The sequence below is a fragment of the Hemitrygon akajei genome, chromosome 17, assembly GCF_048418815.1.
Source record: "Hemitrygon akajei chromosome 17, sHemAka1.3, whole genome shotgun sequence".
In the NCBI taxonomy this organism is placed as follows: domain Eukaryota; kingdom Metazoa; phylum Chordata; class Chondrichthyes; order Myliobatiformes; family Dasyatidae; genus Hemitrygon; species Hemitrygon akajei.
Window position 1 is genome coordinate 62,794,320 of NC_133140.1, and position 24,358 is coordinate 62,818,677.

The 24,358-nt window shown below is 39.1% G+C and overlaps 1 long non-coding RNA gene across 1 annotated transcript in view; it reads left to right on the plus strand.

Moving 5' to 3' along the window:
- Positions 1-24,358, plus strand: part of LOC140740780 (uncharacterized) — a 45,797-nt gene that overhangs the window by 8,791 nt on the left and 12,648 nt on the right. Inside the window, exons 2-3 of the long non-coding RNA XR_012101922.1 lie at positions 21,874-22,092; positions 23,711-23,811. This is a non-coding gene — a long non-coding RNA (uncharacterized lncRNA). The remainder of the gene's footprint in view (positions 1-21,873; positions 22,093-23,710; positions 23,812-24,358) is intronic.

Sequence of the window (24,358 nt, forward strand, 5' to 3'; positions counted from 1 at the left end):
ACATAGCTGTTCAGACCGTGTTGTACAAAGAACAGGAACATTCATGATTCAAATGTATGGCTCCTTTGTTAAGCTGAGAGGTTATTACCAATGAGCTGTATTTTTTTTTAAAGAAGAACAGTGATGGGGACAGTGGACAGGAAAACATTATGGTACTTCTTGATGTGTAGCTATGGCAGTACATATGTAAGGTTATGCACGGGTAGAGTTTCAGAGGTTACTCCCACTGCCACTTAATGTTTTGCAAAAATGACCAATTGCAGTTTACCATTTCTCATGTTGAAATTAAAGTGGGACACTGGGTGTGTCCCTAAAAATTACTTTTTGAGTAATATATTAAGAAACTGAATTACATAATTTCCTAATAGATAATAAAACAATTACTTGAATAGTTATTTATACTCCCCAAAAATATTTGAAATGAGCCCTGTCTTTATCAAATATAACATTTCTTTACATATAGAACACAATAACTTACATCAAATTGCATCACTTTGTCACTTGTGAAAGATGCAACTATCATAAAATGACAAATAGCATTTACACCAACTAACACAAAAAGAGAACACTTTTCTCAGATGTTGTTTCTCCTTTACAGTTCTAATTAAAATTATACATGCCATAAAGAAATAGATATGCTATTAATAAATCCATTACTTGATGTTAAACTGATGTGTTATTGGAATGACTTTTTATGTCCATCTAATATATGATTGGTTTAGCACTGCTTTTAAAAATTGTTAACAATACACTTAATAAAGAATATTTCCAGTAATTTCCACATACTAAAGCTTCATTAAATTACTATGGCATGCTCAGAAGTGCACTTTCAAATTAGAAGCAAAAAAAAATCTAACTTAATTTCAAGCCCAGGCATTTTTCCTTTTGCTGAACATCAGCGAATACAGTAAACGTTAGTTTTCTAAAAGGAGTCTCCAGTTTCTAGGCATTCTTAGTAGCTTTGTGACAGTGGTGTTCATTTTCCCACAAGAAAGCAGCTGCTGTTGGCTGTATAAAGAGTCTGAACTGGAAAGGGTCTATTAATATAACGGTATGCAGTTCTATGTGCTAACAATCGGATCTGCACATCAAGATGAAGGAACAATTTCAGTGATACTATATTTGCTTACTGGTTTTTAAATTGTTTTTTTTTCACAATGATACAGAAATACGGTTTTTACAAAACCACAGGCCATTATAATATTATAAATTTTCACTTGGGAGTACAGGATTTTTAGTGACAGTAAGCTGACTTTCAGCTCTGTCTGTATAGTTTAATGAATGAATACAGCCCCTTAGGTAGACTGATATCTGCCACAGGCTCCCCAACATTATGATTCCCAGAGATTCCTTTTTTAGGTGAAACTGTCAGAGATACCCTACCACTGAATCAGTCTCTGGAAATAGTCAACAAGAATCTGGAATAGCTTGGCAGGGATTCAGTAACGATTACTGAATGTTTGTTTAAATCCTTCTGTTTTCTTCGTTCCGAATAATGTTTGAGATTTCAGTCTTTACTCTGGAACACACGACAGGGGCTAGGTTGCCAGTTTTCCAGAGCCTTATTAGGAATACAAATTAGGTCATTTTCCAATCCAGTGCAGTACTTAAATAGGATCACAGTCCAGGACATCTTTCATGTATTCTCAAGCTTCCTATGGCATCTAACAACCAACCATACTTAGCATGTAATTATACCTCTTAATGATCTTACTAAGATTGAAAGTAAAATTCAAACATTTCTGATACTTTGGCCACAATTTCACCCACTGCATTTTGCAAAATAGTCGAGTTAATGTCATTTGTTTTCACGGAGTGAATACCTTCTTTTAAACATTTATGCTATTTAATTTTTCCTTTTTAAATTCATAATAAAATAATAAATATTTGGATCACCACTGCAAACATTATCACTATTGCTTTAGCTACTGAAAGGAACAATAATTATATGAAAATACATATTTAATTTTGCTGGCCAGGCAACTTCCTTTGCTCCCCCCTTGTATCTTGTTCTTACAACCAAAACTTACATTTGGATGATCCCTAGAGAGAATACCCTAAGGAACTTGGAATTAGAAATATAGGCAAATTTCATACTCTGGTACACAAAATGGCAACACCGGTGTCCATTAAAACAACTTCAATATCTTGCATTTACTTTTAAAGACATGAGAATGTAACATTAGCAAATAAAATAGGCATTCAGCCACACAAACCTACTCCATTGTTCAGAAAGATACTGTTTGATCTTTTACCTTAGCATTGCTTTCTTAAACAAACCCTATATCCCCTGACTCCCCTAATCTACCATTCAGAATATAATGCACAAACTACACCTCATTTAGTCGTCAGTGATCCTGTGATTAATGCAGAGAAGATTTATGGATACTTCAGTGCATGATGATGTAGATTTAGAGTTTATCAATTTCCCTCTACATTTGACATTATTTTCATGCTTCTTATTTCTCTACTCTACTGTTCCTTATTGTGCAAGTTTTATTATTTTAATTCGCATGGGTAGTCTTTCTCCATAGAATCAAGCATCTAATTCACTGCAATACAGAAGGAATGTTGTAAAGTTGGAGGCGTTATCATTCAGAGCAGATGCTCAGCGATGATACAATCAGCTTTCTTATATGGACGTGAAACATCCCAAACCTTTACGCCAACAATATTGAAAGGTCTAAAGAGAGCGGATGTTTCCTATAATGGGGGAGTCTAGGACCAGAGGACACAGCTTTGGAATCTAGAACAGAGATGAGGAGGAATCTCCTTATCCAAGGAGTGATGAATCTGTGGAATTCATTGTCACAGATGACTGTGGAGGCCAAGCTGTTGGGTATATTTAAAGTGGATAGGTTCTTGATTAGTAAGGGCGTTAAAGGGTATAGGTGAGAAGGCAGGAGAAGGGGGCTGAAAGGGTTAATAAATTAGCCATGATGAAGGACAGAGCAGACCAGATGGGCCAAATGGCCTAATTCTGCTTTATTTCTTATAGACTTGTGCTATACTAAGAGATTCTCCTGATGGCAAAGTCAAAATATATTTTTAAATTACCCATGCCACCATAAACAGATTATCTAGCAAATTATTACACTGCTGTTTGTGGGATATGTGAATAAACTGCAGCATTTATTATGACACCAAGTACAAATCAAAAGTATTTAATTTGTTAAAAAGAGCATTGAGATACATAGAGTGTTGAAGCACAACTTTTAAAAAAGTTTTTAGTTTAAATCAGGGGGGAATATGAACAAATTAATGTATGTTGTTTATAAAATTGTGAAAGGTTTTAGTGTAATGTATATGGGCCTTTTCTAGACAGAACCAGAAGATCAATTGCATTACCATGTGATTTTATGTACAATTGCCAACCCAAATGAGGTGGCTGGTAGGAAAGGAATCTGAAACTCACCATAACTCAATTAAGAATATTACTTAATAAGCATATTTGGAGAAAATGGGTGTGTGTGAAGTGGGAAGTCTTGCACCTTTTAAGGAATGAACAAATAAAGGATGAGATTTAGGAAGTTTGCAGAGCCTTGAGTGGAGAGTGAGGCAGAGGGAATTAGTTTTTAATTGGTCCAACAAAGAACATGAAAGGTTTGGTTCAGTGGTCTATTTCTGCATTTAAATATTTACATAACTGTAAATAGCTAGTTATCAACTTCACATGTTCGTTTATGAAGCTACCTAGTTTAGTGGATTAACTAAAGTACTCTGGAAAGGGCATAGGCATGAGAGGGGTAGAGGTCCTGTGCAGTAAGTTTAGCGATTTAGGAAGGAAGGCTGAAGAGTAGGACCTCCAAGGTGGTAATCTCCAGACTACTCCGAGTGCAACGAGCTAGTGAAGGTCAGAACAGGAAGATAGTGCAGATGAATGAGTGGCTGAGGAGATGGTGTAGGAGGCAGGGTTTAAAGTTTTTTGGATCTTTGGAACCTTTTCTGGGGAAGAGGTGACCTGTACAAGTGGGATGGGTTGCACATGAACCGGAGGGGAACCAATATTCTGGGAGGGAGATTTGCTAATGTTTTTGAGGAGGGTTTAAACTAGATTTGCAGGGGAGTGGGAACCAAAATGAAGAGGCAGAGGGTGGGGCAGTTGGCGCACAGGTAGTGACAGCTTATAGGGAAGGATAGGCAGACGATAGAGCAAAGAAGCACTCAGCCAGACGGTTTGAGATGTGTCTATTTTGATGCAAGGAGTACCACAAGCAAGGCAGATGAATTTAGAGCATGGATCAATATGTGGAACTATGATGTTGTGGTCATTGCTGAGACTTGGATGACTCAGGGGCAGGAATGGCTCAGTGTGCCAGGCTTTAGATGTTTCAAAAAGGACAGGGCGGGAGGCAAGAGAGTTGGGGAGAGGCACTGCTAATCAGATATAGTATCATGGCTACAGAAAAAAAGAAAGTCATGGAGGGATTGTCCACTGAGTCATTGTGGGTGGAAGTCAGAAACAGGAAAGGGGCAATAACTCTACTGGGTGTTTTTTTTATCAACCGCCCCTGATAGCAACAGAGACATCGAAGAGCAGATAGGGAGGCAGGTTCTGAAATAGTGCAATAAGAATAGGATTGTTGTGATGGGTGATTTTAACTTTCCTAATACCAACTGGCATCTCCTGAGAGCAAGAGGTTTGGAAGGGCTGGAGTTTGTTAGGTGTGTTCAGGAAGGTTTCCTGACACAATATGTATGTAAGCCGACTAGAGGAGAGGCTGTACTTGATCTGGTATTGGGAAATGAACCTGGTCAGGTGTCAAATCTCTTGATGGGAGAGCATTTTGGAGGTAGTGATCACAACTCTATTTCTTTTACCATAGCGCTATTTCCTTTACCATGGCACTGGAGAGGAATAATAGCAAAAAATTTGGGAAAACATTTAATTGGGGTAGGGGGCACTTGCATGATGTTCTGTATTGGTATGTTCCTTGAGGCAGGGAAACAATGGTAGGGTAAAAGAACCTTGGTGTACAAAGGATGTAGAAAATCTAGTTAAGAAGAATAGCTCTAGAAAATCACAAGAGTGCCAGGAAGGAGTTCAAGAATGAAATTAGGAGAGCTAGAAGGGGCCATGAGAAGGCCTTGGTGAGCAGGATTAAGAAAAACCCCAAGGCATTCTACAAGTATGTGAAGAGCAAGGGAATAAGTCATGTGAGAATAGGACCAATCAGGTGTGAGAATGGAAACATGTGCATAGAGCCAGAGGAGGTAGTGGAGGTACTTAATGAATACTTTGCTTCAGTATTCACCAGTAAAAAGGATCTTGGAAATTGTGGGGATGACTTACAATGGACTGAAATGCTTGAGTGTATAGACATTAAGAAAGAGGATGTGCTGGAGCTTTTGAACGGTATTAAATTAGATAAGTCTCTGGGACTGGATGAGATATACCCCAGGCTACTGTGGGAAGCAAGGGAGGAGATTGCTGAGCCTCTGCCGATGATCTTTGCATTATCAATAGGGACGGGAGAAGTACCAGAGGATTAGAAGGTTGCAAACATTGTTCGCTTGTTCAAGAAAGGGAGTAGAGATAACCCAGGAAATTATAGACCAGTGAGTCTTACTTCAGTGGTGGGTAAGTTGTTGGAGAAGATCCTGAGAGGCAGGATATACTAGCATTTGGAGAGACATAATCTGATTAGGGATAGTCAGCATGGCTTTGTCAAAGACAAGTCATGCCTTACAAACCTGATTGAATTCCTTGAGGATGTAACAAAAACACATTGATGAAGGTAGAGCAGTGGATGTTGTGTATATGGATTTCAGTAAGGCATTTGATAAGGTTCTCCATGTTATGCTTATTCAGAAAGTAATGAGGCATGGAATCCAAGGAAACCTTGCTTTGTGGATCCAGAACTAGCTTGACCACAGAAGGCAAAGGGTGGTTGTGGATGATTTATATTCTGCATGGAAGATGGTAACCAGTGGTGTTCTGCAGGGATCTGTTGTGGGACCCCTCCTCTTTGTGATTTTTACAAATTACCTGGATGAAGAAGTAGAAGGGTGGGTTAGTAAGTTTGCTGATAGTTGTGGGTGTTGTGGATAATCTGGAGGGTTGTCTGAAGTTACAGCACACCATTGATAGAATGCAGAACTGGGCTGAGAAGTGGCAGATGGAGTTCAACTCAGATAAGTGTGAAGTGGTTCATTTTGGTAGGTCAAATTTGAAGACAGAATATAATATTAATGGTAAGACTCTTGCAGTGTGGAGGATCAGCGAGATCATGGGGTCCATATCCATAGGACACTCAAAGCTGCAGTTCAGGTTGACGGTGTGGTTAAGAAGGCATATGGTGTGTTGGCCTTCATCAGCTATGGGATTGAGTTAAGAGCCATGAGGTAATGTTAAAGCTATATAAGACCTTAGTTAGACCCCACTTGGAGTACTGTGTTCAGTTCTGGTCACCTCACTACAGGAAGGACGTGGATACTATAGAGAGAGTGCAGAGGAGATTTACAAGGATGTTGCCTAGATTGGAGAGCATGCTTTATGAGAATAGGTTGAGTGAACTTGGCCTTTTATCCTTGGAGCAATGGAGGATGAGAGGTGACCTGTATAAGATGATCAGAGGCATTGATCGTGTGGTTAGCCGGAGACTTTTTCCCAAAGCTGAAATGGCTAACATGAAAGGGCATAGTTTTAAGGTGCTTGGAAGTAGGAACAAGGGGGATGTCAGGGGTAAGTTTTTCACACAAAGAGTGGTGGGTGCATGGAATGGACTGTCAGCGAATATGGTAGTTCTGGATACAATAGGGTCTTTTAAGAGACTCTTAAATAGGTACACGGAGCTTAGAAAAATAGAGGGCTATGTGGTAGGGAAATTCCAGGCAGCTTCTAGAATAGGTTACATGGTCAGCTCAACATTGTGGGCTGAAGAGCCTATAATGTGCTGTAGATTCTCTATGTTTCTAAAGGAATTCCATATTTTCTTTTTAGTTATAAAGTTATTTTCTTTTTCATCCTGTTCTTGTTATGCTCGAATTAATGAGAAAGTGGATAAGTGAACAACCCGTTCTGAAACCTGTAACAACAACTAAGTCCAGGGAACAGAATCCTTTTAGACTAATTCATGCTCTAACTCTCCTTGTAAGTACACATTAGCCTCTGAATATTTCCTTACAGCGATGATCCAAAAATGAAGAATTCGCTGATTGTGGGGCAGAATGGAGCAGATGTAAAAGTGTAACACAATTCCATAATATTCCGTGTTGGTCCGAATGCAGTAGATCACCGGGCATGGAAATAAAGCAGCTTCTTGTTTTCAAATGGAATGGAATGATTAGTGCCAAGAATGAAATAAAAGGAAATAGTTTGCTTGGGTTGTCTGAACTCAAGACAATGAAATGAGTTAGATGGAATGAACAGGTTCTTCCTATTTAAATCCTTTAGTCTTCATCTCTCTTCACCTATGAACCTAGTAGTATTTGCTGCTGTGGGTGAGGAAATGGTGTTCAAATTGCCATACCAATAGGCTTGCCTATAACATTCAGTGCAGCTTTGATGGTGTATTTAATTCCTGGAAGTTCTGTTAAGAGAAACTAATACATTTTCCACCTTCTTTGGTTGGATGTAAATATCCCCACGCACTACAAGTAGAACAAGCTCACATTTAAAGTGGAACCTAACTATCTTCCCTCCAAAACTTCATTTGCTGCTTGTGAAACCATGTTGTATGAAACTATTTGCTATGTTTCTGCAAATAGTTGTTATTTTTTTTGCACTACCTGTACTTATTTTAACTTAACTATTTAATAGACATAGAGTATATATACACACACACTTACAGTAATTTAGTTTTTTTCTCTATATTAATTTATCATGTATTTCATTGTACTGTTGCAGTAAAGTTAACAAATTTCATGATATATGTTGCTGATATTAAACCTGATTCTGATTTCAAATAAAAATGGAGACTTACTTCAACAACAGCTTCAGAAATGCTGTGGAGAATTTTAAAATGTACTTTTGTAAATATAGGCCTTTCTATTTGTTGTACATTATTTGATTTTAATTACCCATATGCAGCCCTATAGTAGGATGACTTTTAAAGTATTAAGTCTGAGATATGGGTTGTGCTGGTAAGGCAAAATGATTCCTGGCTGTCCTTGGGAAGATGTTGTGGGTCTTTTAATCAACTGAGGCAGTCATTTGCTGAAGGTGCTTCTAAAATACTTTTGGTAGAGCGTTCTGAAGATACTTTATTGTCTACATACATCCCATGGGGAACACATACTACAACCATAGTTCACAGGCAGTACAAGTTGTGGGTGTTTAAGCCACTGAAATAAAAAAAATGAAACAAGATTCTGAATTGCTGAATATTTGTTTGCTGTTTGTCAGGAAATACTTTTAAGATGATGCTCTGCATCATCGTCTCCCTGACTGTGGATCCCAGAGATTTTCTCACCTTGATCTTCCTTGGGCAGTGCTACCTGCCCCTCACCCCCAAGCTTACGGGCCTCAACCAATGATCCCCCACTACCACTTACCCAACCGACCTTACCCACCAACCAGCCAGCACCACACCCAGGCATGAACCATCCATCATTAGCATCCCTGTTTCTGCCAGTGAACCCTGGATATGAGCAACAACTAACCTTTAACCTCTCTCCAGGGGAATACAGATCACTTGACATGAGCATCTTTGACTTGCTGGTCACATACCCTTGGGTCATTAAGCCGACCTACACCTCCTGCCCCCAGACTGATCATTTCAGCCTCCGCACCTACCAACCAACCCCTTTCACCAGTCCTAGAGATCCTCAAGTCACCAACACCGCAACCTTGACTAACAATCACAGACACAGCCATCACTGATAATCCACAGCACCTTTGCCTCCTACTTCACTCATACCTACAAATCTATCTCTACATGAACATACTTAGCAACCTACCCAAATCTTTATAGTAGAAATTTGCACAGAATCATTATCACTTGGGTGGGGATTTTATTTCCTCACCTCCATCCCGAATCGCAGATATTTTATTTTGAAACTGTGATCTCTGGTTTCAGACAGATAGAAACATAATCTCTGCATCTACTCTGTTAAGACTAGTAGGAATTTTATACTTTTCAATGAAAAGTCTTCTCATTTTTTTGAACTATTAAATATGACCAGTCTACTTAAGTTCTTCTCATGGAATGAACTTACAAACCCAATAATCAGTCTGGTAAACCTTAGATGCATGATCACAATCAATGGAATATCCTTCCTTGGGCAGGGAAACCACACTTGCACACAATATTCCAGATGAGGACTCATCAGAGAGCTATATGAAAGATGATATTCCTGCTCCCGTGCTTCGCTCACCCATAAACTCCTCTCTCCCTGATCCTGAGCCCAGATTTACCAGGAATCCTCTGTATACTCTTTACTGGTGCAGCTGGTGAAGTTAAAGCCTTTTGTGGTGTGAGATCAGTTCAGAAAGGCCTGCGATGGTGATCCACAGAAGCTACTACATTTCCATGTGACCAAAACAATCACTGATGCATGGAAACCAATGAATATAATTCTTGCAGGCACCATGGAAATTCCTGACAGCGAGATCAGTTCAGAAAGACCTAGAAAGAGTGGATGTGGAAAAGATGTTTCTAGAAGTGGGAGAGTATGAGACTGCAGGGCACAGCCTTAGAATAGAAGCACGTCCCTTTAGGATAGAGATAAGGAGGAATTTCTTTGTCCAGAGGGTGGCAAATCTGTGAAATTCATTGCCACAGATGGCTTTGGAGGCCAAGTCATTGGGTATATTTAAAGCAGAGGTTCTTGATTAGTAAGAGAGTCAAAGGCTACGGGGAGATGACAGGGGAATGGAGTTGAAAGGGAAAATTAACCAGTCATGATCGAATTGTGGAGCAGACCTGATGGGCCAAAATAGTTTAATTTTGCTTGTATATTGTCTGATAGGAAGTAGAATCATGTCAGGAAATTAAACTCCACGGAGCTCTCAGGCAGAAAATTCTGAAGATTCACTATCCTTTGTGTGAAGAACTTCTTTCTAATCCACAGCCAAACCTTTGTTATGGAACAATGGTGTTAGTTCTAGACACCCCAACCAGGAGAAAAATTACTTCTGTATTTATTCTTTTAAACCTGTTAGTACTATGTATGCTTCAATCAGAATATCAATAAGGAAAAAGGGTAGCAAGTAGATGGTTCCCCTCCAAGTCTTACCCTATTTTGTTTCAGTATTTCCATACCTTATCATAGCTGGGTGTAAATTGTGGGACTACTTTCATCATAAGGAGTGCAGCAATTTAAGACCAGCACCTTCTCAAGGATTATTGACTCAACATCAGTAAGAGATGAAAGAGCTGATTGCGGGCTTCAGGAAGGGTAAGACGAAGGAAGACATACCAATCCTCATTGAGGAATCGGAAGTGGAGAGAGGGAGCAGTTTCAAGTTCCTGGGTGTCAGGATCTCTGAGGACCTAACCTGGTCTCAACATATCAGTTCAGTTATAAAGAAGGCAAGACAGCAACTATACTTCATTAAGAGTTTGAAGAGATTTGGTATGTCAACAAATACACTCAAAAACTTATATAGATGTATCGTGGAGAGCATTCTGACAGGCTGCATCACTGTCTGGTATGGGGGAGCTACTGCACAGGACCAAAAGAAGCTGCAGAGGGTTGTAAATTTAATTGGCTCCATCTTGGATTCCAGCCTACAAAGTACCCAGGGTATCTTCAAGGAGCAGTGTCTTAGAAAGGCAGCTTCTGTTATTAAGGACGTCCAGCACCCAGGGCATGCCCTTTTCTCACTGTTACCATCAGGTAGGAGGTACAAAAGCCTGAAGGCACACACTCAGCGATTCAGGAACAGCTTCTTCCCCTCTGCCATCTGATTCCTAAATGGACATTGAACTCTTGAACATTTTTTATTATATATTATTTCTGTTTTTTGCACTTTTGATCTATTTAGTATACACATACTGTAATTGATTTACTTATTTATTATTATTATTATTATTATTATTATTATTATTTTCTTCTATATTATGTTCTGCATTGAACTGCTGCTGTTAAGTTAACAAATTTCATGTCACATGCCAGTGATAATAAACCTGATTCTGATTATTAGAATGGACAATAAATGCTGACATTGTCTATGAATAATAACATTACCTGAGTACTGTTGATAGGGAATGAAGGGCACCTTGAAAGCTAGTGCCCACAAGCAATCCGAATGAGCGGGCTGATCTTAGAGCATCCCAGTAACATAGATGACAAATTCTCCGAAGCTCCCCACAACATTACCTTGTATCATTGAGGTTTGCTGCATTCTGAGCAGGCTGACAATAGCAAAATACTGTGAAACCAGAGAAACAAAGTAATAAGGAGAGTCAGAATCAGGGTTAATTCACTGGCATATCAAAGCTCAAAGTGCTTTTACTATCAAAATATGTATGCAGTATACAACCCTGAGATTTGTCTTCTCCACTGACAGCCATGAAACAAAGAAAACCATGAAATCTGTTAAAAAAAAACCTTCCCCCTGCGCATGCAAAAAAAATCGCACAAATGGCAACAAGAACATCCACCACCCCACCCGCAAAAAAGCAAACTGTGCAAATAGGAACAAGCATAAGTTGTGAAATATGTTGTTCTGCAGCAGCGTTACATTTCACTGCAATGTCTATCACTCCTCTTATTTCCCTAGTGAGATGGAGGAAGTTTGTAATGGTCATGAAGGCTTGGTGGTAAGGATGCAGAACTTCAGCTGTTGGGCCATTTCAGCAGCTGCCCTACTGTTACCATGGGCGGCATTGCTTCATGTTGTGTTGAGTGATCAGGCAATAACCCCGGACAAGAAACATTTTTCTTCCTGAATACTTTTCTGTGTGGCTTATGGATTTTGAGCTACTGATCATGAAAATCACCATGAAATTTCTCAATCGTGCACCATTTTTTTTTTGGAATCGCCTTTATTTATTATTTCAATTCATAATTCAAGTCAGTTAAAATGTTGCCCACCATGTAAGCTGAATAGTTTTCTATCTTGTCCAAGCATGCTTGGGCATGTTTTGGGATGCCAGGCATGACTCACAACAGTGGCATCTTTTTATTGGTTCTTCAGTGTTAAGCTGAGCTGCTACACAATGACAATGTGCACCCTTCAACGCCAACTGGCTGTGCAGTACACATGAAAGAAATCTACCGAAACTTGGAAGTCTTGTTGAAACGCACACAGTACAGCAACTACAACTGGAACATCTGTGGTGATCTGAAAGTTGTAGTGCAGCTACTAGGAGTGCAGCTTAGATATACCAAGCACTGTTGTTTCATTTGCGAATGGGATAGCTGTGCTAAAGCATCTCATTACATTAAAAAGGATTTAATGTAAGTGGTTGGTCCTGGGGCAGAAAAGTGAAACACATAAGCCATGTGGACCCAGCAAAGATATTTTTGCCTCTTCTTCATTTAAAACTGGGACTTATGAAAATAATGTGAAAGCAATAAACACGGAAGGTAAAGGATTTCAATATTTTACACAGATGTTTCCCAGAAAAGCTGATGCCAAGGTTAAGGAAGACATTTTTGTTGATCCACAAATCAAACAATGAGATTGCATCAATGACAGGCAATTTCGAGTGGGGCGGGAGAAAAGTGCGTGGAAGGCATTCAAGGACGTTTTTGAGAAGTTTCTTGGGAACTACACAGCACCAAACTATGTGTAGCTGGTTGACAACATGCTTCAAGCATGCCAAACTATGAAGTGCAACATGTCACTGAAGATTCATTTCCTGCATTCTCATTTAGACTACCTCCCTGCGAACCTTGGCACCGTCAGGTGCAAGTATGGTGAAAGGTCTCAGCAGGGCATTGCAGTCATGGAGAAACGGTATCAGAATAATTGGAATCTATCAATTCTAGCTGATTATTGTTGGTCTATTTAAACGGAAAGTTTCAGACATTGAAAACAAATGAAAATCATCAGCAAAACATTCTTAGCTTAGTTGAGCTGTTGCAAAACATCTGCTCTGTTATGCAATTAAATACATTGTATTCAACATAAGTTAAATTGTATTCTCCAATTGTATTCTCCAATTTCTTATGTGCTACAAGCAGACTGAAATTATATTTGTATTCAGCTTCAAGTGGTCTATTATACACACAGAAAACATATGAGAAAACAACACATTGGAAAAAAATTCCTGTCCAGTGAGAGGGTAACATATGCCTGTTACCTCGTGGCATTGCTGTGAAACTTGAATCCTACGTTATGGGCTAATCAGCTGCTTATCTGAAGGTGGAGACTGTCTACCATCACACAGAACGAGCACTGCAAGGGATGGAGGTGCAATATATACTTTCAATCACAGTGACTAAACTGCAGATAAAATCTAAAGTCATCCAGTTTTGGAATGGTACAACACAAAAACCAGTCTCCCAGCCCAACTTGTCAATGCTGATTATGATGCCTGTCTATGCTAATCCCGTTTGCCAGTATTAGGCCGTATCCCTTTCCTACGTTCCTACCCACGTTTCTGTCCAGATGCCTTTTAAACTTTGCAATTGTACTTGCATATGTCACTTCCCCTGGCAGAATGTTCTATTAAACCACTCCCATCAGATCTTTTTTAAATCCCTCCCCTCAAATTTAAATCCGTTGGTTTTAGATTCAACATAATTGCAGACCACTTTCAACTCCTGCCCCCGTTTCACGTTACCTGAGCACAGCTTTATCCCAAAACAGTTTCTGGTTTAAAGTATCTGATATGCTGAAAGTTGTTCAATGCCCAGATCACAGAGGTTCAGGAGTTAAAATGTGTCCCGGGCCTGTTCTTGGCTGGTGCAGATGCAATTTGAACTGGCACTCAGGCACTCATGGAAAATGGGCTCAGAATTAAACTTCAGGCATTACGTTCTCCTTTCCAGATTTTATTTGGATCCGCAACAAAAATATTAAAAAATTAAAATGATGGGAACGTCGTCACAATGAGTTTGGGAAAACTTGCTAGGTAACATTATTACATACATCACCTCAGGACGTCTGACAGGTTAACATTTGTAGCGTTGGAATATCAAATTTGTTTCCCATGCAGTGCGCTGTTGAACGTATGCATTGGTCAGATGTATCTTCACTCTAGTATTAAAAATGAAGGTTTCAGCTATCTAAATATTAGCTGTTAGAACCGCCTTCTTTTTGATGCAGCCTGGAGAAAACACCATCCCTAAGTGATGAATTCATCACATTTTCATTTCTGAATGCTTAACTGGATATCTAACACAGTAATACCAAACAGCAAATTGATAAATAATACATAACCAGTTAATAAATTGCTCGTCCTATCTGACTAGATGTTAATGCAGCTTTGTAATTCCTAATTAGATATGCTCTCCAATATTTGAAGTGACTTTCTGTAGGAGTAAATTTTAGATAAGCTATTTGCAACTGAATGATAAGCCCCCATTTGTAGGAATAAACAGAACATATTTCAATCACCTTTAGTACAATATTATCCATTGCCTAAAATGCCCATGACCAGTGATAGCACATTGCTTCTAGCTTATACTGCCAGCAGGTTTTAAATGTATAATACTTTGCCTTCTATCATTTTGGTGATAAATATATATTTTTGTTATTTCATACTCACTGAAGCTAGGGGTACAACAAACTCATTGTAACTAGCTATAGCTTTACAGAGTTTTAATTCAGATGTTGCTTGAGGAAAGTGAAATGGAGAACTATTCTTATGTTTCTCTGAGAAATTCCTTTGGTCTCTAAGATTGAAAGAGCTCTGAACAAAATAAAAGCTCATTACTGTCCAGTAGCATCTACATTTTAAGTCCTGAAGAATGGTCTTAGCCTGAAATGTCAACTGTTTGTTCCCCTCCATAAGACGCTGCTTGATCTGCTGAGTTTCTCTACATTGAAAGTATAGTTGCCATATAATAGATTGTGTCATGCATTGGCTCACTGTCCTATCATAGAGGGAACATAAATTTTCCTATCCCTCATAAACCTGAATGATTAGCCAGCAGTGATCTGTGCTCAGTCTGAAGATAGTTTTCAGTGCTTGCTGTTCACAGTAGACACAAGTGTGACAATGTGAGAGCGCTATATCATCGGCAGTGCTGTCCTTCAGCTGAATGTTTTGAATATGTGGAGGAGGACTCTGTCAGCGTTTAGCTGAACATACAGACTACTAAAATATATCGAGCTCCAGGAGGTATTGTCTTGGCAGAAGTCAAGAGTCTTTCCCTAGATGGTATCTAAAATAGAAGTTGCAAGCGAGGGTCTGAACGTTTAGGATTTTCAGCCCCACAGGGCTGTGCATTCTTACTCCTAGTGTGCACACAAGATACAGTATATCACTAAAGAGCACAAGAGACAATATGATAAGGTGGGAAAGTGAGGCTAAGCTTGGATGTAGATCAACTTTCATATATTGAATAATTAAGTTAGCTTGAGAAACTGCATGATCTACTGCTGCTCTGAGTACTTATTTGCAAAGGAGAAAGTGCTGATGAGATGCAAGATGAAAGCAAAACTATCAATAGATCTGGATAACCTTAAAATCTATTAAATACCTATATGTAGGCATACAATTGGTGTAAAGAGAAGTATCACAAAGGGATCAGTTCATAAATAAAAGTAAGATATGGGTTAATTAACACTGCCCTTACCTCTGAAGCAACTTTGTTTTCCAAATATTTGAGCACAACAACATGTGCAGTTCAGTATCAACACATTTTCCTGAATGTTATCTTTCTGAAGAAATGCTTGCATTGGGTGCCTTCATACCTTCCTAGGTGATTATAACATATCCCATGTCATTATTTCATGATAGATATTCATGAAGTTCTGCTCATTATTTACTCCTCAGCCAACACCACTGAACAGAGTATCTAGTCATTATCCAATTGCCTTTTGCAGGAACTTCTTAAACATAAAGTTACCGCTGTAATCCTGCAAAAAGTAGTGGATATAGCCCAAGCTCTCACGGGCAAAGTCCTCCCCACGATTGAGTACATCTTCAAGGAGCACTGGCACAGGAAAGCAGCATCAATCATCAAAGACCCAGGCCATGGTTTCTTCTCACTGCTACCATCAGGAAGAAGTTACAGATTCAGGAACAGTTATTACCCCTCACCCATCAGGCTCTTGACCAGAGGGGATCACTTCACTCAACTTCACTCGCTCCATCACTGAACTGTTCCCACAACCTATGGACTCAATTTCAAGGACATTTCATCTCATATTTCCAACACATGTTGCTTATTTTAATATTATAATTATATCTTTCTCTTATTTTGTATTTGCACAGTTTGCTGTCTTTGGACATTGGTTGCTTCTCCATCCTATTGGGTGCAGTCTTTCATTGATTATATTGTTTTTCTTGGATTTGCTGAGAATGCTTGTGAGAAAACAAATTTCAGGGTTGTATCTGAGTGACATATATGTACTTTGATAATAAATTTACTTTGAACTTTGAATATCAATTGGCTAAACTTCATTAGTAAAAAACACAGATGTTGGATGTTTTAGACATAAGCAGAAATGCTAGGTAGGTTAGGCAGCATTTGTACAGAGAGAAAAAATGTTAGCATTTCAGGTCAGTGAGCCTTCATCATTTTCTTTTGTTTCAGAAGTATATCATCAGGTATAAAGTGTTTTGAAATCTTGTAAAAGGTGCAAGTCTTTGTATTTTCTCTTAAAATCAAAAATCCTCTTCCCAAAGCAAGTTTCACTTCTTTGTGACTATTTACATTGGCATGATCTGAGGGAAAACAACAGGACATTTTACTGAACTCCTTGTCTCCCTCACCCACTCCCTACAGAATGAATTTTAATTGTTGTGGTTATGCTGAGGTCACTGATATCAGTAGGTGAAACACTTGAGTTACACAGCCAACCTCAGTGTCTTTTGGCCTATGGAGAAGAAAGCGATTAGACAGGAGTCTTGCTGGAAATAATGATAGAATAATTCTTCAGTTAACTTTGCTTTGGTCAATGTTGTCTTGTTATAGCCTTGCCAGAAATGAAGGGAACATACACTCAGTGGCCACTTTATTAGGTACAGTAGGTATGTAATAAAGTGGTCACTGAGTTCATGTTTGTTTGCTTCTATTGCCCATCCATTTCAAGGTTTGACATACTGTGCATTCAGAACTGTTTTTCTGCACACCACTGTCGTAACATGTGGTTATTTGAGTTACTGTTGCCTTCCTGTCTGCTTGAACCAGTCTGGCCATTCTCCTCTGACCTCTCTCATTAACAATAATCTCTTTACATTGATTTGCTGCTCACTGGATTTTTTTTTTGCAGCATTCTCTGTAAACTCTAGGGATTGTTGGGCATTGAAAATCCCAGGAGATTTGCAGTTTCTATGATACTCAAACCACCATGTCTGACATCAACAATCATTCCACAGTCACTTAGATCACATTTCTTTCCCATTCTGATGTTTGGTCTGAACAACAATTGGTCCTCTTATTCATGTCTGCATGCTTTTATGCACTGAGTTGCTGCCATATGATTAGCCGATTAAATTATTGCATTAACAATCAGTTGTACCTAATAAAGTGGCCACTAAATATAATTAAATGTCAATTATTCCATCATATGAAGCTTTAATCCAACTAGAAATATGCAAGCTGAGGTAGAAAAGATCATATCCACAAATATTGACAAAACAATTGAGAGAAATCTTTTCGCCATTTTGAAAAAGCAATGAAAATCTTGATTGATCTGAAAGAACAACATTACTCCAAAGTGAATGTATGAATCAACTATCAAAAGAACTGTTGCAAGAATCTTTATCAAAAAAAGTATACAAAAGCTGGTTCAGTGATCATTGGATTTCTTTTAAAGATGTTGAGAAAAGGCGGGAAGGGAGATTACAAGAGACTGCAATTTCATCCTTGGATAAAGATATGATTGATTCTGCCTTCCCTTTCTCCCAACATTAGCAATTGCCCCATCTCTACAGGTTCAATAGTCCACACTTGTGAGTGTTCTGTTCTTTAAATTAACATAATCATATATTTAAATATATATTTGCAAATTTATTTCAAAATTCATTTTATTTAAGAATGTACCATAAAATCTTTCAATTTTGATTTTCTTATGAGAATGTAACCCTAATCCATACACTAACATTCATAAATTGTTTAACGTTACTTTCAAAGTTCAAAGTAAAATATATTATCAGAGTACATTCATGTCACAGCATACAACCCTGAGATTCTTTTCATACTTAGCCAATCTATAGAACAGTAACTAAACAGAATCTGTAAACTGTAAACATCAGAAACTGTAAGCTACAAACAAGCTGTGCGAATGCAGATAATGAATAGCAATAAATAACGAGCATGAAACAATGAGATAACAGAGTCCTTAAATGAATGTGGTCCCCTCATGTTCAAAACCCTGCTGGTTAAGGGGTGGTAGTCGTTCTTGAACCTTCTGGTGTGAGTCCTGAGGCACCTGTACCTTCTTCCTGATGGCAGCAGCACCTCGGTGGTGAGTGGCTTGTTCAAGAAAGCAATGAAAAGTTGCTTAACAGTGATGTTTCCTATTTGGGAAACTACTGGGCTTGTGAAACACACCGTGAAATACGTCAATGACCAACACAGTCTGAAGGTGTGCTGGGGGCAATCTGCAAGTATCGCCACTCTTCTGGCACCAACATAGCATGCTCACACCTCACTAAAACCAACTGCATGACTTTGGAATGTGGGAGGAAATCCGAGCATCCGGAGGAAATCCACACTGTCATGTGGAGAATGTAATGTACAAACATCTTACAGACAATGGTGGACATCAAGCCCCATTCGGTTATCACTGGCACTGCAGTAGTGTTACGCTAACTGCTGCACTATCATGTGCGTGAGACAAATTAAAGTTACTTGTTTTCCTCTGAGAAGTGGTTCTTTCCAGCAGTACTGCTCCTTAACGAATGGATGCCGCAAAGATGGGATGGGGATATGGAAAAGTATCCGAGGGGGAGTGTGTCAGTGAATCTGGGATAGCTGGCGAGATTAGTGTCTGCTCTTCATGCAAGGATGCCGTGGAGATCTCCTTCCAGGTGTTTCTGGGAGAAATCAGTTTCTCAGGATTAGGTTCCATCAGTTTATTGTCAAGTATATTTTCAATGTAATTCCTTGCTTGCATGTAGCTTACAGGGTAAATTGCCTTCTTTCTACGTGGGATTTGTGGGTTCTGAGGTGGCAGTCTTCTGCAGATGGGGCAGAAAGTGGCCGATGAGGTGTGTGCAAACTCCTGATTCACAATACCATCCTGAGTGCTCCTTTCCCATGTTGAATAGCCAGAAGCCAGCAGTTCCTGGCAATCAGTAAGGATTGCATCTTCAAAGAAGCTTTGAGTGCACCCCTGAGTTTTTTGCTTCTGTCAGTGAGGCGAGGCAATCTTCTCCCAAATGGGGCTTGGAATAGAGCGACAGGTTGGCTGTGAGAAGAGTCGCCTTTGTGGGGTCCTTGAGACCTCCATCATTTATCTTCTTGAGGCAATTCTTGTGTGCAAGGAGCAATACTACAGGAAGGCAGGGCATGAATGCATGCAATGCTCACTCTAAGTGTGGGATGGATACAAAGTGAAGTAAATCTTCAGATGATTGAATGATTTCCCTGATATAGCACAGAAGACCTAATTGTGAAATGGGCAGAGGTCAATAGCAGTGGCACGAGGCTAGCAAACTAGGATGATCTCCCTGTTCAAAACAGCCCATCCACAAGTGCAATAGAGTTGCAAGAGGTCACAGATCTCTGTAAGAGCAATGTAAGAGCCTTTATACAAAACTGTTTGAAGGGAAATGGTGAGAGTGAAAATATTTATTCTGTGAGCTAGTAAAAAATTATTTTCTCACACCACTCAGGTTGAACATCGCGCTGGAACTGAATTTTGCTTGATGCACTCATATTAATGAGACTTGGAAGAATTTTATGCTGGAGTTAAAGTATTCGGGCAAACTAAAATCTGGCTGAGAAATTAGGAGTTGAATTTCATGTGAGCACAGGAGAATGGGCAAAACATTATTCCACTTATGGTGAAATCAATTTTCACCTTCACAGCACCCATTCTGTTGGATATTTTAAGCCAAAGGTGTCAGGTGAGGTGGAAAATGAGGGGCATGCAGATGTAAAGTTGAAATACAAATGAGAACCAGGATGAATCTTGAAATATCTGAGGGGAAGTGGAAAGAGAATTAATAACATCAAATATAAAAATGAATCTGAGAGTTCAGCATAGAAGTATAAACAGGTTGATGGGTGTTGGCAATAACTGAAGTACTAAATGAATATTTTGCATCTACCTATGTCGAGGAAGAATATGCTTCCAAAGTCAAAGAAAATGTAATTGAGAAAGAAACGATTGGTCATGTTAGAAAAAGAGGAAGAACTAGAAAGGCTGGTCTGAACTAGATGCTTTCTTGATTACTGAGAGAACAAAGGAAGAAATCTTGCAGGAACTGGCAATGATTTAAAAAAAAATTCGATCCTTAAATGGAAGATCAGGGAATTGCAAAAGGTATACTTTTCTTTAAGGACTTACGAATATATACTTACATGCAGTTACCTTGATGACCTTTATAAATGTGAATTAATAAAGAAAAGCCAACACGGGTTTTCCAAAAGGCTGAACTAACTTGACCTTGTTTTTATATGGAGTGACAGAGTGTGTCAATGAAGCCCATGTTAATATTATTGACTCGGTCTAGAACACTCCATCGGGCATAGTTTCAAAAAACTTGTAAGTGTTGTGAAGAATAAGGAGGGTAATAATAGGCTTCATGGGAATCTATGCAGGCTAATGGAATAGGTGGATGTGAAAAAGATGATACAGTTTGGTAGGCTGGGTACAATTCTGAGGTGGAAATCAGAAACAGAGAGACTGAGGAATGCAAGTACACAAATCTTTGAAGGTGGCAATAAAGTTGAGAACACAGTTAAAAGGTATATGGGATTCTTGGCTTTTTAAGTAGTTTATCAAATCAAATAAATTAAATAAATTAAACAAATCAAATAAAATAAAATTTTTTTTTACTGAGTTAAGTATTGTATGTAAGTAGTTTTGCTACAACAAGTGTATGGGACATTGGAAAAAAAAAGTTGAATTTCCCCATGGGGATGAATAAAGTATCTATCTATCTATCTATCTATCTATCTACAGAACATCTTTCATACACTTGCTGAGTGACAGATGACTATTGACCCCACTTCTGGACACAACATTTTAGAGGGAATGTGAAGGCTTTTAGTGAGGATGTAGTTCAAAGTTTAAAATACATTTACAATCGAACTATGTACATGGCACAATATGCTACAGTAAGATACAATTTCTTGCGGGCATTTACTGGAAAAAATAAATACAATAGAATTTATGAAAAAACTGTGCAGAAACAGACAAAAACTGACAAACAGCCAATGTGCAAAGAAGACAAACTATGTGAGCAATTAAAAGAATATGTTTTAAAGAGTCTTTGAACGTGAGATTGTAAGTCGTAGAATCACAGCAGAGTAGTGGAGACTAGGGTTCAGGAGCCTGATGGTTGTGGGGTATTAAATGTTCCTGAACCCTGGTGTTGTAGGATCCTAAGATTTCTGTACCTCTTGCCTGGTGGTAGTAGTGAGAAGGGAGGATGGCCTGGAATAGGCCCTTCTATTCCTTTATTCCTTGGCATTCGTCATGGTCCCGCCTGGCAATTCCCTGTCTTGCTATTACCTCTTTAATTGGGCCTTAATCCCCTCGTCTGATTTCCAATCATTCCCAGTCCCATTAATTACCACACACTTGGTTCCTATTAGCGAACTTAGGATAAAACTCAGGTGGCACAGCCCTGCTTTGCCAGTTTGTTGGTTGACTCTAGTGTGAGTAAACCTTGTTTCCTGATTCCCTAGGACTGGCAGTTCTGAGCTCTGCATCATTTCCTGGATACTCTACGTAAACCTTGTGATGCACCATCAATAACTCACGCTGAGACGTAGGAAGTGAGATATCGGCTTTTATTGACTGGAAGAATAAACAACACTACATCCTGGGAAAATGAGGAAGAGCAGCAGCCCACAGTCGCCTTTATACAGGGGTCTGTGGGAGGAGCCACAGGAGCAGTCAGACAGGTATATCTAGTTCACCACACCTTGTCTCCGTGTAAAGACTCTCCTGGATACAGGTTCCCTGTTCGCGATGGCACTAATGCCTCATGAATCTACCTCCTGTGTCCTGCACTTGGATTCATCCTCAGTCTCTTTCTTGCAACAACTTTAGTGTTTCCATGCCATGCTGTGAGGCAGCCAGTTAGGATGTTCTCCACTGTGCATCTATAGAAATTTGTCAAAGACTAGCAAGAGCAGATGTGGAAATGGCAGTTATGTGGATGGGGTGGGATTGTTCTCCTTGGGTCAAGAGAAATTGAGAAGATATTTGAAATAATTGTACAATATCATTAATGTTCTAAGTAAGGTAAATAAGGAGAAGCTGTTCCCATTGTTTGAAGCATTGAGAACCACAGAATACAGGCTCAAGGTGATGGAGAAGAAAATCAAAGGAGAGATAAGGAAAATCTTTTCGTGCATTGAGTATTTATTATCTGAACTACAATGAATATCAAGCAGGGTGAAAGCAGACTCGATTTAAAATTTTAAAAGGAATTCCACAGGTACTTAAGGGAGATAGAACTTGCATGAAAGCAGAATAAGATTCCAGTAATGGATATAAATGAATGCTCTACCAAAAACCAAGGATGAGTTTAATGGACCTAATGGCTGCCTTTGATAGAACATAGAAATAGAACACCACAGCACTGTACAGGCCCTTCGGTCCACAATGTTGTACCAGCCTTTTAAGCTACTCTAAGATCAATCTAACCCTTCATTCGTCATATTGTAGTCCTACATTTCTTCTATCATCCATGCTCCTATCTAAGAGTTTCTTAAATGCCCCTAATGTATCTGCCTCTACCATCACTCTAGCAGGGCATTACAGGCACACACCACTCGCTATAAAGAACTCATGTCTGACAGATTGCCTATATTTTCCTCCAATCACATTATAATTATGCTCCCTGTTATTAGCCATTTCTACCTTGGGAGAAGTCTTTGACTATCCACTCTATCTATGTCTCTTGTCATCTTGCACACCTCTGTAAAGTTTCCTCTCATCTTCCTTCACTCCAAAGCAAAAAGCCCTAGCTTGTCCAACCTAACCTCATTAGTTATACTATAAAAATACAGCACCATACCGTAAAATTTCTATGTCTTTATGGATGGCATCATGTTTCTTAGTTTCTTTTATGGCAACATATCATCCAGATAATGATAAGAGCTCTCTCACACCTTGCAAAGTTAGAAAGCCTTTTTTTGCCATTTAGTGGAAATTATTGATTGGCCATTTTCCTGCACTTGCAGCTGAAGTGTTGATATATATGATGCAGTTCAGTGCTGTTGATGGTGCCGCTGGAACAGAGGGCAACACAGCTGGGCTTTTGCTCGGGAATGCTGAAGCAGGACCTATGAGTCCATTCTGCCATTCAATCAGATCCTGGCTGATGGGTACTTGAATTCCATCTGCCTGGTTTTGATCCCATCCTTTCATTACATTGACATCATAAAACTTCATTTATTTCAGTATTGAAAATTTCATTTTTCGCAAGAGCCCATCATGTTGTATGGGAGAAAGTTTCAGATTTCATCTATCCCTTGTAATAATAAAAAATCTCTTGTTTTGAACTTCTTGAAGGCTTCGGCTCAAGTGCCTTTGGTGTGAGGAGGTGGAGTAAGAGCCCCGATGTGGAGAGTGAGAGCAGTTCATTAAAAAAAGGACTCAGTGAGAAGGCACAGGTAAAATCAGTTGAAGTTTTATTTCGCAGATCATCCTTAGTCCTTGGTTTATTGGAGAGTCATGGCCTAATTAAGGAATGCCATTTAATATTCTATTCAGTTCAGCACAACATTGTGGGCTGAAGGGCCTGTTCCTATTCTGTACCATTTAATCCTGAATGGCCTGACTCTTGCACTAAGATTATGTCCCTTCCTTGGATTCTCATGCTTGTGGAAGTCATTTTGGTATTTTCCCAGTCAAATCCCTTTCTTATTTTAAATACTCAACCAATTAGATTTGTGGAGTTTATACAACACTCTTCTATAATTCAACTCATTAAGTCCAGCTCAATCTTTACCCTTTACTGAATCTTTCCTCCCTTCAAAGCTGATATATTCATGCTGAGTTGTAGCACCTCCCCAAAAAAGTAACTTGTGCATCGCGGGGACGCAGATCGTAACAACTGTGATTGGTCCGCTTGGTAGCATCGCATTTCCTCCTACGCATTTCCGGTTGCTTCTTCTCCGCCATGTCAGTTCACCGATGTGAAATAGATGAATCAAATAA